Raw genomic sequence first — 17,510 nt, forward strand, 5'->3', positions numbered from 1 at the left:
TGCTCTGACGCTCAGCTCAGCTCTAGTATGAGACGGATTTTCTGTTTGAGAGAAACATTGCTGCTGTAACATAGGCAGAAATGAGAGAGAGAGAGAGAGACTGAGACTTGGGGTAGTGTCTTTGGAGACAAACACATCTGATGCAAATCCTGGATCTGGCCCTTATTTACTCTCAGTGGTGAGTTTTTAACCCCTCTTTCATTTTTCTTACCTTTAAAATCAGATTATAGACACATATACACACATACTCATACATATATGCGTGTTTATGTATGTAGGTAGGTATACGGAAGACTTTACCAGAATTGAATGAAATAATATGAAATTCCACAGTATGATGCCTGCCACATAGTGTCGCATGTATTTTAATAGCTATTACTTATTTTTATGAGCTAATTCGCCCCCACCCCAAAGTCCTCAGCCCCAATATGACTGTATTTGGAGATAGGGGCTTTAAGGAGGTAATTAATTAAGGTGGTCATACGGGTGGGGTCCCTATTCTGATAGGATTGGTGTCTTTATAAGAAGAGGCAGAGACACCAGAGTTCTCTCTTTCTCTCTCCCTGTATGCGCAGGACAAAGACCATGTGAGGACACAGTGAGAAGGCAGCCATCTGCAAGCGAGGAAGAGGCCCTCACCAGAAACCAAATATGTTGGTGACTTAATCACAGATTTTTAGCCTCCAGCACTGTGAGAGAATAAATGCCTTTTGTTTAGGGCTCCCAGTCTATGGTGTTTTGTTATTTAGCATGAGCTGACTAAAATAGTTATTAAGTGTCACCTCTTGTTTTACCTCAAGCACCTCAGAGTGACTCCTATGGGACAAAGAACAGAAAGCCTTATCATGAAACGAGTGGGGAAGGGTCTGGGTTTTAGAGGATGAGGCGCTCACTACTCAGAACATTCACCTGTGGATTCCCTCTCACCCTTGCTGGTCCCAGAGACCCTTAGCTCTAGCTTTGTCTAACTCTTTAGAGTTTTGAGGTAATGCACAAAAACAGATGCACACAGAAGAGGCAAACCTCTGTGTTCATCATTCTTGCATTGCTGTAAAGAAATACCTGAGACTGGGTAATTTATAAAGAAACGAGGTTTAATTGGCTCACAGTTCCACAGGCTGTACAGGAAGCATTGTGCTGGCATTTGCTTGGCTTCTGGGGAGACCTCGGGAAACTTACAATCATGGTAGAAAGCAAAGGGAAAGTCCACATATCACATGGCTGGAGCAGGAGCAAGAGAGAGAGAGTGGGAGGTGTATTAGTCAGGATTCTCTAGAGGGACAGAACTAATAGGATAGATGTATATACAAAGGGGAGTTTATTAACATGTATTGACACACATGATCACAAGGTGAAGTTCCACAATAGGCCATCTGCAAGCTGAGGAGCAAGGAAGCCAGTCCAAGTCCCCAAACCTCAAAACTAGGAGAGCTAATAGTGCAGCCTTCAGTCTGTGGTCAAAGGTCCAAGAGTCCCAAAGCTGAAGAACTTGAAATTTGATGTTCAAGGGCAGGAAGCATCCATCACAGGAGAAAGATGAAGGTAAAAAGACTCAGTCAGTCTAGGTCTTCCACGTTCCTCTGCCTGCTTTTATCTTAGCTGAGCTGGCAGCTGACTAGATGGTGCCCACCAGATTGAGGACGGGTCTGCCTCTCCCAGTCCACTGATTCACATGTTAATCTCCTTTGGCAATACCCTCATAGACACACCTAGGAACAATACTTTGCATCCTTCAATCCAATCAAGTTGACACTCAATGTTAACCATCACGGGAGGTGCTGCACAGTTTTAAACAACCAGATATCAGGATAACTCACTCACTATCATGAGGACAATACCAAGGGAGATGGTGCTGGACCATTTATGAAAAATCACCTACCACCAAGCCCCACCTCCAACGTTGGGGATTACAATTTGACATGATATTTGGGCAGGAACACGGATGCAAACCATATCACCTCTCCTCTGCAACTTACATAAAAACCATTTTTTTTTCCAGATTAGGTGTGCTCCAGATTACCTGAAGAATTTCAAAGTGTGTCCATGGTTTCCCAAGGTAGAGGCATATGTTTTTACATAGAGGGCTTCAGTGAGTCTGTAATAACAGAAAGAGTGAGGAGACAGGATTTTTTTTTGAGGTTAAATAAATTAATACTGTGTGGGCCAATGGTGGCAGTGTGTAAGGAAGACAGAACTGTGCAAAGTCAGTAATCAAACATGATCAAATCATGCTGCTGCAGACAACTGTTCCCCAGAGTTAGAAAACCAAGCTAAAAATATGACTTCTTAACACTCTGCACCTCCGGTGCACTCACTGCACAGTCTATAGCTGCAGGTAAAATTCTACCACGACAAACTTAAAGGTGGTGAAAAGGATACCCCCTGCCATTTCATGTTGTGCAATTGCAGGTTAAGGCTTAGCATAGACCAGAACAAAAAAGAGCCATTTGCAGATTCTTCATACACATAGTCCCTTCTTTGCCCCTCTCTCACATAGATCATAAGGGGAAATGAAAATAGCCTGGTATATAAGATTAACTTCTCTGGGTCCAATTTTTAAAATCTGCCAATGTATAAGCTAGCCTATTGCTCGTCAGAACTCCTCTTCTGTTAAGTCAAACTAATAATTCGTATCTCTCAGGCATTAGGATTAAATGAAAATATTACCTATGAAGTCTGTAGAAAACTTCCTCGCACATGAAATCTGCTCAGAAATGGTCTGGTTTGTTCCTCATCTCATGACATTACTGTATTTGTTCAACATTCAGAGAGAGAGCAGAATGCAAATGCATAGGTCTTGAAGTCAGAAGATTGCTTGACAAAATGACCATAGGAAAGACTTCAAGCCTTTCTGGGTTTAGATTTCTTCATCTGTACAATGGAAATGATGTTCCCTATGCTTTTTTGGCTTGTATTTCATTTAAGTTTAAATGGTATAGCTGGAAAATGTTCATACTGTAAAGCAGTATACCAATGGTTGGTAAGGAAAGGGCTTTGAGTTGGGAGTACTTTACACCTCAGAATCATCTGTACATTAATAGCATAAAATTCAAATCCTCTAATCTGAAAGATGAGAAGTTCTAGGAGAGAATCGGGTATGGTACAGGCATGGATTTTTCCTGAAAATAGTTACTTTCCCAGGTAATACTGAAATTTCCTTCTCAGTGAGAACTATCTCAGTGCACAAAGATATATTTGTGAAGTATAAATAACGGTGCTATCACTAATTTCAAGTCTTCTGCATATATTATTTGGTAAATTATAAAGTAGAAGTTATTGTCCCTATATTTAAGATAAAAATATTTTTAAAACTATGAAACTATTTTAAGAGAAGATGAATCGATATCATGGAACTTGAATTCAGAACCGGGCTTGTCTCACTGGATCCATCCTAACTCTGTGCCCCTTAGAGCATCTTATAGTCCATTAACTGATCTCAAAGGCCAAAGGCTCAGGGTGGAGGCTCGAGTTTTACTCCACAGACAATATAGACCTATTTCTTTGATCATAACGTTATGAGTAACAGAGTAATAATGAAATATTAAAGGAAACTTAAGTAGATCAAGGCATATCCTAAAACTTGTGAGATCAATGTCTAAAAACTGCCCTAGAAACACATCAGTAGTATTCTGTAGGATGTATATGGGTGGGAGATGCATTATATAAATTGCACAAATCATGAAATATAACTTAAAAGTAATTATTTACCAATATAAATACCACACTTAGTAAGCAATAGAAAAATTACAATCAAAGATAAACTATAAGAATCATCTCATGGAGAAACTCACAAATGAATACTCTGGAAAGTCATCACAGATGGCCATAAAGAATTCCGCCCCTCCCTGGACATACATCTTACTGTTCTTACCAAGGGTGGAGTTAGTTTCCTCTTTTCTTGAGTCTTTACTGGCTGATGACTTGTTGTAACTAATATAAAAACGGCAGAAACCACCCTGTGGTCTTCCAGGCTTAGCCTTTTAGAGTCATGGAAGATGGTTCTTTTGCCTTCTTGACACCCAGTTGTCTTGCAAAGAAAATCCAAGCCATCCTGCAGAAGAGAGATTACATGAAGAAAGCTGTGAGGATGAGAAACCATAAGGGGAGAAGGTTCACATGGACAATAGAGATGCCCTAGTTGACAGTTAGCCCCAAAGCCCCAGAGAGCTGAGAGAAACAAGCCACCAAATGAATGCAAAACCACTTGAATGGCCATAGCAGATGCCACTGTGTGCTATGTTGTAAATGTTTGTGTTTCCCTCAAAATTCATATATTAAAACCTAATCCCTAACATGATCGTATAAAGATGTGAGGTCTTTGGAAGGTGATTAGGCCAAATGAGATTCATGCTGTTATAAAATAAGTCTCTGAGCTGTCTTGCCCCTTTCACCATGTGAGGACACAGCATGAAGGCGCCATCTGTGAAGCAGAGGGGAGCCCTCACTAGACACCAAATCTGCTGGTACTATAATCTTGGACTTCCCAGCCTCTAGTGCTCTAAGAAATAAATTTCTGTTATTATAAGTTACCCAGTTTAAAATGTTTTGTTATAGCAGCCTGAAAAGATCAAGACACTGTATGGAACAGAAGAGCCACATAATCAATCTACACCATGATCAGAAAAAGTAAATTATTGCTGTTTAAAACTATGGAGTTTGGGGGTAGTTTATTATATAGAAAAAGTGACTAAAGTTAAACCTGCAGTCAAGGTGTCATTGTTGTGCTGCGAGGTGGGATAAGCTAGCATGCGTGTGTACGTGTCTGGCTGATGGGAGGCAGATATCTGCAGACTTTCCCTGATGCCATTCTATAGAGTCTCCTGGTACCGTTGATGAATACATAACTGATCTGTTCAGCAAATGGCTACAATTTGTTTATGATGTGTCTTGAGAATGTTCTGCTTAGCCTTGTCTCTGATGTTTGCAAAAGTTGTGAATGAAAGCTAACTGTAGTTCACTCCATAGGGCTTCTGATTAAAGTTATACAGCAATCAGCTCCCTCAAAGTCCATCACGTGTTTGGATCCCATTGAATTCTATGTTTATCCCCTAGATCAAAACTACTACATAGACACTTGCAGGAAATGCTTCACTTGTTCCTTAACAAAACTGATGTGAGGCAATCAAGCCACTGAAGGGAACACAGAGCAGGTCATGCAAGAGGATTCAATTCTATATGAGATATTGGGCTGAGGAATTAATGAAATTTCAAACCCAGACTCAATGCTCTACCCTTAGTGTCACCTTCTTTGTGGAGAGGAGAGGACCAAGAAAACATGTAGAATTAGCTTCCCTACTTCAGACTTCTCAAATAAACCAGTTGTGTGTATTATTAATAATTTTCTTTTAAATTTTTTTTATTTCTTCTAAAAAAATGGAATACACATGCAGAACATGCAGGTTTGTTAGTTTGTTACATAGGTATACGTGTGCCATGGTGGTCTGCTGAACCTATTGACCCAGCCTCTGAGTTCCTTCTCCTCACCTCCACCCCCCAACAGGCCCTGATATGTGTTGTTCCCTTCTCTGTGTCCATGTATTCTCATTGTTCAACTCCCAATCATGACTGAGAACATGCAGTGTTTGGTTTTCTGTTCCTGTATTAGTCTGCTGAGGATGATGGCTTCCAGATTCATCTGTGTCCCTGCAAAGGACATGATCTCACTCCTTTCTATGGCTGCACAGAATTCCATGGTGTATATGTATCACATTTTCTTTATCCAGTCTATCATTGATGGGCATTTGAGTTGAGTCCATGTCTTTGCTATTGTAAATAGTGCTGCAATAAACATACGTGTGCATGTGTCTTTAGAATAGAATGATTTATATTTCTTTGGGTATATACACATTAATGGGATTGCTAGGTCAAATGGTATTTCTGATTCTAGATCCTTGAGGAATTGTCACACTGTCTTCCAGAATGATTGAACTAATTTGCATTCCCACCAACAGTGAAAAAGTGCTCCTATTTCTCCACAGCCTCACCAGCATCTATTGTTTCCTGACCTTTTAATAATCGCCATTCTGACCGGCATGAGATGGTATCACATTGTGGTTTTGATTTGCATTTCTCTGATGATCAATGATGTTGAGATTTTTTTCATGTTTGTTGGGTACGTAAATGTCTTCTTTTGAGAAGTGTTTGTTCATATCCTTTGCCCACTTTTTGATGGGGTTGTTTGTTTTTTCCTGTAAAATTGTTTGTCTTGTAAATTCTGGATATTAGACCTTTGTCAGATGGGTAGATGGCAAAAAACATATGGAGTACTTCACGAATTTGTGTGTCATCCTTCCACAGGGGCCATGCTGATCTCTGTATCATTCCGATTTTAGTGTATGTGCTGCCAAAGTGAGCACTTATTAAGAATTTTCTATTGCTGTGTAACTAGTTTCCATAAACTTAGCATCTTGAAACAATGTAAGTTTGTTATCTCCTAGTTTCCATGTGTCTGAAGCCAGTAAAGCTTTGCTAGGCCTATGCTCAGGATCTCCTAAAGCTGGAATCAAGGGAGTATCTGAGCTGCATTTCTTCTAGAGCTTAGAGTCTTTTTGTCCAAGTTCATATAGTTGGAAGAATTCAGTTCCTTGTGGCTGTAGGACTGACGTTCTTGCTTTCTTGGTGGCTGTCAGACAGGGCTGCTGTCAACAAGTACAGGCCACCCAGAGTTCCCAGACACCTGACCCTCTTGCAGGCCTTCTCATAACATAGTAACTCATGTACTCAAGGCCAGGAAGAGAATCCGTCATTTCAGCTTGCTGTGATGGAGTCTTACGTGACGTATCATGATCATGGGAGTGGCTATCCTCAATTTGTCGTATCTTACTGGCTAGAAGTAATCATGGTTTCCGCTTGCACTCAGGAACAGGAAATTATGAAAGGACATGACTTATTGGAGGTCATCTCAGAATTCTACCTACCACAATGTGTTAGGAGAGGTTGCTCCCACATTATTTTCAGATAAATATTGCAATCACAACACCAGCAGTGTGCAGAATAGCTCTCACATTCTTTTTTTTTTTCTTTTTTTTTTTTTTTTTGAGACTTGATCTCACTCTCTTGCCCAGTCTGAGTGCAGTGGAATGATCATAGTTCACTGCAGCTTCGACCTCAGGGGCTCAGGTGATCATTCCACCTTAGCCTCCTGAGTAGCTGGGACTACAGGCACATGCCACCATGCCCTGATAATTTGTTTTTTTAATGTAGAGACAGAGTCTTTTTATGTTACCCAGGCTGGTCTTGAGCTCCTGGACTCAAGTGATCCTCTCACCTCAGCCTCCCAAAATGCTTGGATTACAGGCATGAGCCACCGCACCTGGCCTCAGATCATTCTTGACCCCTTTATGAGAAGGCATACTCAAAGCCATTGTTGAACTAAAGGATGAAGACTAAGTTCAGTGGTAGAAAGGTGTGAGGAAGCACAAAGATTCTGCTGTAAAACTGCAAATTCAAAGGACCAGGGGCATTGGAATGAAAATTGCTACATGAAAATCTGAAGGCCTTGAGTGCTGCTGAAAGAAATGTGTCTTCCTCCTTAATTGTTTTAAATATTGAGGCATCCATTGAAAACTTTTCAGTAATTATTTTTTTCTGGGTCTTCTTAAATTAGGATAAGTAGCTGTATGAAGATGGATCTAAATAGTGAAAGGGTATGCATTGTGATGACTCCTGTCAACAAGAATTTTCCAGTGAAGATTGTATTTACTTGTGCGGAGGCACATTTTAACTGGGCACCCATATTATGCTAGGCAATTTCATGTAAAGAACCATATTTAATCCTCACTGTGAGATGATGCTATTTTCACTTTCAGTTACAGAAAACAAGGCCCAGAGAAATAAACAATGTCCTCCATCTGGATTGTGTCTGCTGTAGGAACAGGAAGTAGGCTCTGCTCATGTCTGGGTATCCACTGCTTTCAGATCACAGACAATCAGTCACTGCTCATCACACAGCTGCTAAGTGGTGTGATCAGGACTGAAACCCCAGTGCCTCTGACTTCAAAGCCTATGCTGCTCCACTGCACCACAGCATCCATTTCATCAAAGTCAGGAATTCCCCCGTTTTATCTTGAATCTCTATCAGCTGGCCCTGGGTGGTCGTTGTTCATGTTACTCATCATCTGTGTTATCAGTAGGAATGCTTCCGGTAATACAGAAAGGGGACCATGCATCAGAAAATGGTTACAAAGTGGCAAACACTGACCTGACTGGGGATGTAGTCGAAGGGCAGGAAAAGATGGTGGGACAGGTCAAGGACGTGAGCAGAAAGGCACTCACGGTGGGAGCAAAATATAAAGAGGCACCAAAACACTCAGTGATCCTGATAAATAATATTTTAGTGCAATATTTTAAAAATCAGAATTTTTGTAAAAATATCCATGGTAAAGAAAATATCAACATTGTAATTAAAGATGGGATCGCACCCTGCACTTGCCAGGCTCACTCACTTCATCCTCGTTACCTTACAGCCCTGAGAGGAGGCAGAAGCCATAAAGAATGAGACCAGAGGAAAATACCTCTCCTACTCCCATTTCTCCAGGTTTCAAGGGACAGGAATGAGGGAGAAGCAAGGGAATTCTCATCTGCAGAGGTCAGGTTTCAGAGAAGTTACCATGATCTCTAGGAAAAGCATAGAAGCTTACCCATGGGAAGATCAGGAATCAGGAGACCTGTGTTCTGGTCTGGGTACCAGCACTAACTCACTGTGTGATTTGGGGCTAGCCCTTTTCTTTGGGCCTCAATGTACTCATTTTTAAAATGGGAGTTTTGAATTGAGTGCTTTCTGGGGTCCTTTCCAACTCAGACATTCTAGAAGGCTATGGACTAGCAGATTCCAGGGAGAATACTCTGTCCTTTATGTGGAAGTGCAGAATTCCAGAGAAAACTTCAATGGGTCAAATATGGACATCTTCTGTCTATTAGCTTTCCTTGCCGCTTTTCTCTTTCGTTTAGTGGTCAGTGGGCCACAAGAAGAGGCTAGTGGTCGGTTTCCACTGGTCCCTAGAAGTCAGGTCCCATGGAAGGTTGAAGTACTTAGCTTCTTCTAACTCTAGAACATCAGAGCTGACAGTATAACATTGGCCAGCTATGCCATAAGTCAGTTTGTACTAAAGATAATAACTACTGCAATTAGCTGGGCATGGTGGCACATACCTGTAGTCTTAGCTACTTGAGAGGCTGAGGTGAGAGGATTACCCGATCCTGGGAGGTAAAGGCTATAGAGAGCCATGATCTTGCCACTGCACTACAGCTGGGGTGATAGAGTGAGACCCTGTGTCAAAAAAATCAATCAAACAGACACACAAAGATAATAGCTGCTGTGTATGGATATGTAATTTTGTAATGATAGCTGAGAGGCTGTATATCATAATGGTCTGCTCCTGCACACAGCTGCTGGTATAGTGTTCTGTTTCTGCCTCTTACCAGATGCATTGGTCAGGGGGCTGCCAAGATGCAGAGCACACAGACTATTTCAATCATCAGAGAGAATTTAATAGGAATTATTGTTAAAGAGGTATAAAGTTGTTAATTAGGTAACTGAAAGTGTAAGAAGAAATCTCAAAGGTATCACAGAGGTAGCAACTGCAGGACACATGACAGCCCCTACGACTGAGGGAACAAAATGAGTGTGAGGTGGTTAAATCTTTGAACCTTAGTAGAGGGCCCCTTGGAACAAAAACAGAGACCTCCGAGAAGATGGCTGGCCGGCTGGTGTTGCTTTGGGGGCACACGATTGAGCTTGTCCTGCAAGTGGAAAAAACTGTAAAGTGGGTTCAGCTACTGCAACTGGAAAAAATTGCTCCTGGCAGGGAGAACAAGTGTTAATGGTGGAAAGGCAAGTGCACAGAAAGTGAGGCAAGCAACAAACAGGAAGGGGCACGTCCCTCCAGCCTTGTAGAACATAATGGGAATCCAGTTGGCAAGGCAAAATGTGCTTTTCTGAACCTTGGCCCCAGCTCCACAAAGCAGCATACAGAAGGGTGGGTTTAGAGCTGAGAGTCCGTAACTTAATAACTGGCACACTAGCTACTTGACCTTAAGCAAATCACCTGACCTTTCTGTGCATGCATTTACTCATCTGTGAAAAACGAATACTAATGAAATCTGCTGAATAGGGTTGTTATCAAGGTTAAATTAGTTAATATACAAAAGTGCTTAGAACGGTTTCTTCAGTGCCCAATAAGCTAGTAGGTACTTAAGTTAAAATAAGCACCCAATAAGATTTACCTGTGTGATGGTTAATTTTAATGAGTCAACTTGACTGGGCTAAGAACTGCCCAGATAGCTGGGCAGGTAAAACATTATTGCTGGGTGTGTCTGTGAGGGTATTTCCAGAAGAGGTCAGCATTTGAATCAGTAGACTGAGTGAAGAAGACCCACTCTCACCCATGTAGGTTGGTACCAGCTAATGTGTTGAGGACCTTAACAAAACAAAAAGGCAGAAGAAGGGTCAATTCACTGTGTGTGAGTTGGGACAGTCATCTCTTCCCATTCTCAGACATTGGCACTGCTGGTTCTCGGCCTTCTTATTTGAACTAAATTACATCACCAGCTTTCTTGGTTCTCCAGCTTGCAGATGGCAGATGGTGGGACTTCTTGGCCTTCATAATTGTGTGAACCAATTCCCATTATAAATATGATATGTCTGTGTGTATACATACATATATATACACACATATATATAATGAATGTGTGTATACATACGTATATACACACACACACACATATATATGTGTGTGTATATGTGTGTGTATGTATATGTGTGTGTGTATGTATATGTGTGTGTGTATATATATGTATACACACACACATACATATGTATCTTCTATTGGTTCTGTTTCTCTGGATAACCTTGAATTATACAATCTGGTATTATTATACAAAGGAAAGAGGAAAGAGCAAATATATCTGCCTTGCCCAAGGCATTAGATTCACATTTTCCTTACATTTTGTGGCTTAATTTCCAGAGTACTTCTCAGAAGTGAATGTCAACTTCCTGATGTTTATACTCGAGGAGAATGAGGTTTCGAAATCTGAGTAGTTTACTGAAGGCACTCACATCGAAAGATTTTATGAAGCTGAAATTCGAATCTAGATGTGCCCTATCCAAAGACCACCCTCTTTATACAGCAACACGCTGCTTCCCCTGGATCAAGAAACACAAGGTAATTCTCATTCTTATTGTACCACTCACTTATGAAGAGTTAAGCTAGACTTTACTGTCCTTAAGCCTCAGATAATTCACCTGTAAAATTAGAATAAAACACTTACTTGGAACACTTGATCCAATATTATAAAAATAGCATGATCAATCTCAATGGCAAGTCCAGCAAGATAAAACAGTAAGGGGAGAACACAAAGTCCTCTACAATAAGGTCTGCTCTAACACAACATATGTGTTTCTATAAATTACAGCACTGTGGGAAAGTACGCCAGAAAAAACACAAGACTTATGGAAAAAATGGGGTTACAACACTGAAAAACTTGATCAATGACACAATCACCAAGAAAGGCATCTAATAAAAACAGTAGTGGAGTTGTGCACGTGTTAAATGGTTAAGATGTACTTAAATACCAGAATATACATGGCATTTTCCTTGCAGAAGACCTGGAGTTTGCTCGTGGAAGTGGGTGCCAGCAGGGGGCAGCTTGGGAGTCCCTGTGAAGTAGAGACTGGGGTTGATCAGAAATCAGAGAGAAAGTTCTAAAACCAGATGTGAATGGGTGTGGCTCATAACACACCCAGTGATCTGCGGTAGCCAGTAGACGCATGGAGGTGTGTGTGTGTTTTGCATATTCCTAGGAACCCTGGGGTCAGCCGTATGCAGTTTTTAACAGATGAAATAATGCATTACAAAGATATATTTACATTGTACTCAAACTGTTTCCTAATATACTGATTACGCCGAAAGAAATGCAGAGTTTCAAAACAAATGTTACAGCAAAACTGACTGTTTTTAGGTCCAAAAACTTAGCCAGAAAAATACACAATGAAAGAGACATGAGTTAACAGCCATGTGGGTTAGGACGTCCTCTGAGTTGGCAATTGGCAGAGCGTGGAACCAGTGTACTGGGTTAATGAAAACCCAGATTGCAGTGAGAACATATATCGTATGACAACAGCAGCAATAATAATAATAAAGAAATTCACAGACAGGGATCTGGGTGAAGATTATGCTAATTAATTCAACACACAGTTAGAGAGAATCTCTTCTGTCCTAGGCAGAGCCAGCACCTTCTCCGGAGGACAGCCTGATCTGCCTACATGACTGACCATAGAAAACATTGGCTATATCTTAAGGCTTATGGATGCCATTACCTCCACTGTGAGGAAGGTGCTATGGGGATTAGCTACGACAATTCTCCTGGACACTTCCTAGAGCAGGTCAGGGGCTGGACTGAGACCAGGGTTTAAGGCAGTTAGATCCTGACCGAAAGTATTTTCCACTGGACAATGCTGCTGCTTCCCTATGTCTTCTGTTGGGAGAATCTGTGTCTTCATTGCTCTGGTAACTCAGTAAGTCGTCAATGCTAAGTTCTCTTTAAGTGACTAACTAGGCCAGACTCTCTTGGGCAGAATGACATTAATTAGTCACAGCATGGTCTGTGTATAGATACTTTGGACTAGAACCAACATCTGTTGAAATAATGATGTTAAAACTAAGCGTTTATTCTGCGGAGTTTCTGCACTCCCTCCTGCCCCTCCCCGATAGATGCATTCCCTCCATCTTTGTACGTGCAGGGCCTCATTTTCATATCACAATGTGGGGTAATTGTTGTAGGTTCAACTGCCTGTGTCCCTCACTAACTGAGAGTTCCCAGGGAGCAGAGACTGGGCTTTATTCATCTCAGCACCACAGGGATCTAGCGTGGGGTTTACACATAAAAGATGCTTATGATGTCAGCTCCATGAGAACACAGACCATGTGCTCATGTCAGCCCTTGGTGTCTAAGCCAGTGTCTGGCATCAAGGAGACGTGCAGCAAATATTTGTTGGCTGAAAGCATGATCCTTAATGAAAGGTCATTTCCATTACATCAGTTAATTAAATAAAAATATATCTGTTCAAAATTATGTGGTCAATGAAAAAAAAGTCCAAGGGCTCTTTAATGATGTGGGAAAATGTTCACAGTATAATGCTGGGTTAAAAACATAAAAACAGGCCAGACATGGTGGCTCACTCCTATAATCCCAGCACTTTGGGAGGCTGAGGCGGGCAGATCACCTGAGATCAGGAGTTTGAAGCCACCCTGGCCAACATGGTGAAGCCCCGTCTCTAACTAACTAAAAATACAAAAAAAAAAAAAAAAAAAAAATTGCTGGGCATGGTGGTGTGCACCTGTAGTCCCAGCTACGCAGGAGGCTGAGGCAGGAGAATCACCTGAACCTGAGAGGCGGAGGTTGCAGTGAGCCGAGATTGCACCATTACACTCCAGCCTGGGCAACAACAGGGAAACTCCAACTCAAACAAACAATAACAACAACAAAAATAACAGGCTGAAAATATGTAGATTCAGAATGATACTCATCATGTTAAAGAAACGCCCTCTGGTTCACATGGTTATCTCTGGGTTCTGAGATTTGGGGTGACATTTACTCTCATCATTATACCTTTAGGTCACTTTACAAATTATTTAAAATAAGCCTGCGTTACTTTAAAAATGGGGAAGAAAATGTTTTAAGAGCAAATCATTTCATCAGGTGCTTTAGTTGGTATGTTTGTTCAGTGTGGTAATTTAAGGGATAGGATGACTTCTGGAAAGGGAACATTTCACAAAATTGTTTTCTTTGCCTTCAGAGGGCCAAATTTTCTATCAGTTTGATGATTCTGGTAATTCTCACATTAACTGGTGGCCTCCTTAGCGGGTGGTGCCCTGAGGAAGAGCATCTTTATTTCTGGGTTTCTATTACAGAGGCAAGAAGGAATCCAGGAACAGAAGGGCCTTCCAGCCTTGTTTTATATTGCTTTATTTATTTTAATTGTGTGGCTTTGCTCTAAACTGTGCTGGGGGGTGGTATAAAATTAAAATACACCCACATTGACTAAATCATTGACTGGCAATAATTTCCAGAGATTTGTTTGTTTTTGTTTCTGTTTTTTTTTTTTTTAAACTGAATTCTATGTTCTATGGAAAGCATTAGTTTCATACCTTTATTTTCATTTCATTATAATGTATGCCATTTTAAAATAGAAAAGAAAAAACCATCTCTATGAATATAAATCCTTTTCCTAATAATAGATATAATCACTCAACATAATAGACCAGAGGTCAGCATAATACTCACCACAGGCCAAATCTGGCCCATAGCCTGCCTTTATATGGCCTATTAGCTAAGGCTAGACTATTAGCCGAGACTGTTTTTTCATGGTTTTAAATTACTGAAAACAAATTTTTTAAAAAAATAATGTTTCATGATGTGGGAATTACATGAAATTCAAATTTCAGTGTTGATAAAGTTTTATTGGAACACAGCCATGCCCATTTGTTTGCATATTGTTCATACAGCTGGATTTTGCTCTGCAACAGTAGAGTTGAGTAGTTTCCATAGATACCAAATGGTTTGCAAACCTGGAATATGTACTTCCTGGCCCTTTGTAGAAACAATTTGCCAACTCCTGTAATAGGCCTAGGTCAGTATTAAAAGGAAAGTTGGAATAACTTCAACCTACATAAAGGCGAAGCTAGATCAGACCGAGAAACAGTCAGAATTCTGAGCTAGAAGACATTGGGAAGGCATACCATTGAGTCCCATCGGGACGTGGTTCAGGCCTTCATCCTCTCATCTGGAATGACCCCAGCAGCCTGGGAACCTGTTCCAGCCTCTCATCTTGACACATGTACTGCATGCCTACAGTCCAATCCACCCCTTCCTGCCACCCTCACACAACTGTGCCAAGGTTCTCTTTGTAAAGGGAAACTGTGGTTGCATTTCTTTCCTGCTTACAGCCTCCAGGGCCACTGGATAGTTTACGGTAGTGGTCCTCGCTCTGTGCTTTGAGGAGTTCTGGATTCCTTGGAGGAATGTGTGAGGTACAGAGACGGTGTGGAAGGGTTCGTTGAGTAAGCAGGTTGTGGATCTTTCTCTCTGTGCCCCCATTTCAACCAGAAAAGCTCATTTTTGCTTTATTTGTGTATTATATTTAATTTGAAGAGTGGATTCTGTTGTTAACAAAATAGCTGGAAAGCCACTAGTGGGTAAAGTTGAAGCCTCTTGTCCTGTTCCTGTGTGATCTAGTGTGATAGACACGGTGGTAACCAAACATTGTTGTTCCCTTTCATTTCCAAGTCTCCCTTGCAGGGAATGGCGTTATTGCCAACGAACGTTGAGTAGAAGTGACTCCATCACTTCTGGGCTGAGAGAGCTGAGAACCAGTATACTGCCTCCGTTTCTCCTTTACCTTGGTAACCTTGCAGGCTACTTGGCAGGATGTTGTATCTAAGAGTTGGCAGATCATGCAACAGCCCAGGTCCCTGAATGGCCATGTGGAACACGATCTCCAAGCAAACTTTTATAGTAGAAAATCCCTGGAATTTGGGGTTTATTACTAAAGAATAGCTTTGCATCTGGCCCTTGTTTATCTGTCATTTATTACTTGGCTGGCTGACTTGTTAGGTGGTTGGTTGCTTAATTAATTTAACAACAACAACAAACATATATGAAGAGGCTAGTATGTATTATGCTAAGTAGTGAGAATATAAATATCTATCAGCTGTAGCTGCCAACCTCAAGGAGTTTATAGTTGAGTGACTTTCTTTCCATAGCTCACTACGTAAGCACTATCCTGCATCTCCGTCATTCTAAACTGTGTATCCCTGAACTCACCCAAACAATTCATTCATCCATCCCTTTGCCTAAACTGCTTCTACTGTCTATGGACTGAGAAATTTCAGAATCTGAATAACTAATAGCACAACATGGCTAAAACACACTCTAATAGTTCCTATTGGTCACAGACCTGTTAAATCATTATGAAAGAAAGAAAACACAGAGCCCAACAGAGTCAACTTAGCCTAAATCAGGTCAATCAGTGTGTCACATGACCCAAGGAAGAGTGAAAACTGCGATCACTCATTCTGATGCCTTCATTTTAGGGTGCAAAACATCCAGACACTAAGAAACACATCTGGAGCTTTTCTGTCTGCGATGATGGGAATGTTCTACATCTGCTCTTTCAAACCTGCCAGCAACTAGCCATATGTGACTATTGAACAGTTAACATGAGGCTAATGTGACTAAGGAACTAAATTTTTAACTTTTAATTTACTTTTAATTCGTTTCAATTTAAACAGCCATGTGTGACTAGTTGCTACCTCATTGACCAATGTAGCTGTACTAGATATTTAGATCTGTTTATTTATTTCTTTATTTATTTTTATTTTTTGAGATGGAGTTTCGCTGTTGTCACCCAGGCTGGAGTACAATGGAGTCATCTCGGCTCACCACAATCTCCACCTCCCGGGTTCAAGTGATTCTCCTGCCTCAGCCTCCCGAGTAGCTGGGATTGCAGGCCTGTGCTACCACGCCCAGCTAACTTTGTATTTTTAGTAGAGACAAGGTTTCTCCATGTTGGTCAGGCTGGTCTCAAACTCCCGACCTCAGGTGATCCACCCGCCTCGGCCTCCCAAAGTGCTAGGATTACAGGTGTGAGACACCGTGCCTGGCTGATCTATTTATTTAATTCTTTTTGTTACCATAGCCTAAATATAATAAGTTTAAAAGATACAACCATAAGCACATTTTCAAATAACACAAAAGAGGTTATCACCAGCTAAATTCTAAAACTGAATTTTCTCTACCAATACTTTTCCTTTAAACTTCTTTTGGTGCTTCACTCAATTAACACAGCTCTGGGTTATAACCCAGGACCCTAGACCAAAAATCAAGGTGGACAGACTCAAGTGGTCCCCTCTGTCTCTAAGACCTCTGGTATCAGGGTGTTTCTCAAAACAACAGAGCAATAAATTCAGTAGTAATATTGGAAGTATTCAAATAAATATTTTCAAAATATTTATGCATCCTTTTAATAAAATAAAATATTAAAAGCTCAATATATGGCAGGCGCTATTATTCTGGGTATTCGGGATACATCAGTGAACAAATCAGGAAAAGATCCCTGACTGTCTGGAACCTACATTTTAGTAGTCCACACAATACATATAATAAATAGGTGAATTGCATGGTATATTAGAAATGCTATTTAGAAAGAAATAGTGCAGAATAAGAAAGGGATAAGCAGTGATATTTTAGCAAAGACTGACTGAAAAAATGAAAGAGCCATCAGCAAATCTGAGGAAAAGCATTCTAGCCATAACTTCTATTTCTCTGAGAAGTGTCATACTTCAAGGCCTCACAGAAGGGCAGGCATTGGCCTGGCCAGAGTCCTGGGTGTGTCTGAACCATAGATCAGGGCATCTGTACTTGGAGGGTGTGGACAGGAGGCAGGTGCATTAGTGAACTGAACAGGAGGTGATCTTGGAAGTCTGGGTCCTTCTGGGCTGATGGCACTTTTA

At 41.0% G+C, this 17,510-nt stretch overlaps 1 non-coding gene across 1 annotated transcript; it reads right to left on the reverse strand.

Annotated features, from left to right (window-relative positions):
• Positions 1-6,252: 6,252 nt before the first annotated feature.
• LOC115831694 lies at positions 6,253-6,356 on the reverse strand. The gene has a single exon (XR_004027200.1). It is a non-coding gene; the product is annotated as a U6 spliceosomal RNA (small nuclear RNA).
• Positions 6,357-17,510: the final 11,154 nt, after the last annotated feature.

Source organism: Nomascus leucogenys, chromosome 19 (assembly GCF_006542625.1).
Source record: "Nomascus leucogenys isolate Asia chromosome 19, Asia_NLE_v1, whole genome shotgun sequence".
Lineage (NCBI taxonomy): Eukaryota > Metazoa > Chordata > Mammalia > Primates > Hylobatidae > Nomascus > Nomascus leucogenys.